Consider the following 2,548-nt stretch of genomic DNA (forward strand, 5'->3'; position numbering starts at 1 on the left):
TTCAAAAGACAGAGATTAACATACCAGTAGAAAATGGGCAGAAGCCATGAAGAGGAAAGTGACAAAAGAAACACCTATTTCCAATAAACTGAAAACATTCTACCTCCTAAATCAGAAGAGAAATACATATGACAACTAGATAGTATTTTCCTCCTAAATTGGCAGTTTTTAAAAAGGAACAATCCTAATATTGGCTGTGCAAGTTCCGTGAGTAAGGTTGTTATCAGAGAGTGGGATTTGGGAGTTTAGTTCGTCATCAGTGAAGCAGCTTTCAGTGATGACAAATTCAAAGGAATTATGAGATCATGGTGTCAAGTGGGTTATCAATATTGTTCAACACAAATAACAACATTAACCATTTGTTACTGGGTATTTAAAATGTACCAGGCAAATGCTAAATGCTCACAAAATACTATTGAAGGAGGTGCTACTGTTCGCCACATTATGCCAGTAAAAAAACTAAGTCTTAGAGAGGTTAAGTAGCTTAGCTAGCCTTTCTACATTTACATGGGTGGCATATCTGAGATTTAAATGACTCAGAAACACCTCATTCTTAACCACTGTGCTGTATACTTCATTCAGGCATGCAATATGCATTAATCAATTAAACATCAAGTATTAGGCACTAAACCAGGAATGGTGGATACAACAGTGAACAAAGTCTTTATCTTTGTGTAGCTGATAAGCCAGAAGGAAATAGAGATAAGTAAGTAGGCAATTATAATACAGAGCCATATGTTGTCTACAAGAGACACACCTGAAACAAGCAGGGTAGTGCTTTGTTTGAAGCCAGTATTTAGCAATCGGACACCAGGAGACTCCTAACTAGAAACATTGTTCTGGAATCTCATCTGTGAATGGTATCAGCCTTGGTCATCATGTCCTAGTGTTGTCTGGTTTGCAAGTATAGTTCTGTGCTTTAGGAGGTGTCAACAATCTCTGCCGGTCTTGGAGGGTCTCCTGGGGAGGCAGGGGGTCGGCTGTGGCTCACTATGGGGGCAAGGACACTGGTGGCAGAGGCCCCAGGGAATATCCCTTGGCTTGACCTCCCCCAGAGGTCACCATTTTGGCAACAAGACGGCAAATATGTTTTAAAAGTAAGTGTGTTCCATGTACTATTTGGGACATACTTATATTAAAAATAATTCATTGTTTATCTGCAATTCAGATTTAACTGGGCAGCCTGTATTTTATCTGGCAGTCTCAGGTGGCACTATTGAGACAACAGAAATCAGTAAATTCTGCAAATCAGACTATACCTTGCCTTCCCAGAGAGCTGGTTGTTAAGCATTTGCCAGCTCACCACTGCCTAAACCATTAAAAAAAGAGATTAAAATTCAAAGGATGTAAAACTCGTATGCTAAACAAATACTAACCAAAATAAAGGTGGTATGACTATATTCATATTAGACTTTAAAACAAAAAAATATTACTGTAATAAGGTAAAAACATTGATAGAAGATTCACTTCATCACAATTTAATAATTCTAAAGTTGTATAGGCCTCATAGCACAGATTTAAAATACATAAAGTAAAAGTTGCCAGAATTATAAGAAAAATCAACAAATTCCCCAGCAGAGTGGGAGATTTTGATATATCATATCAATAATTAATTGACCAATCATAAAATATATTAGTAGGAATATAGATGATTTGAAAAATGCAACAAACTTCATGTAATGGATACATATAGACCCCTAGACCTGACAACTGGATTACATACATTCCTGTCAGGTGCCCCTAAAGCATTTATGTGAAAACTGTTCAGGTATATGGCCAAAAAACAAGTTTGAATAAGTTATTAAAAGAACTGGCATACACAGACCATTTTCTTTAAACACAATGCAATTGAATTAGAAATGCATTTTAAAAGATTTTTTAAAACAGTGTATGTCTGAAAATTTTAAAACATACTTCTTGGAGAGGAAAATGCACGTTGTCAATGCTTATATTAGAAAGAAAAGTATACCTGAAAGTAAATAAGCTAAGCTTCAAATCTAAGAGATTACAAGAGAAAACAAAAGAATAAAACCAGGGGACTTCCCTGGTGGTCCAGTGGCTAAGACTCTGTGCTCCCAATGCAGGGGGCCCGGGGTTCGATCCGTGGTCAGGGAACTAGATCCCGCATGCATGCTGCAACTAAGAAGTCCGCATGCCGCAGCTAAAGATCCCGCTTGCCGCAACTAAGACCTGGTGCAGCCAAAATGAATGAATGAATACATAAATAAATAAAAAAGAATAAAACCAAAGATATGGCAAAAAGGGCAAAATAATGATAAACAGAAATTAAAAGGACAGAACACACAAATGAACAAATTTAGGAAAAATTGTTAAAATTGTAAAAAATTGAATCAGTATTTAAAAATCTTCTCATGTATGCAAAGAAAACCCACCAGGCCCAGATAATTTTATAGGTGAGTTTTAACACACTTTCAAGGAATATAAGATGGGGGTAGGGGAGAAGAAACACTCTTGGACTCATTTTCAGAAGTTGGGTATGTAAAATTTATAAACAGAAACCTCAAATAAGTAGAGTCAGGAGACCAGA

The sequence above is a fragment of the Eubalaena glacialis genome, chromosome 11 (assembly GCF_028564815.1).
Source record: "Eubalaena glacialis isolate mEubGla1 chromosome 11, mEubGla1.1.hap2.+ XY, whole genome shotgun sequence".
NCBI classification, from domain to species: Eukaryota; Metazoa; Chordata; class Mammalia; order Artiodactyla; family Balaenidae; genus Eubalaena; species Eubalaena glacialis.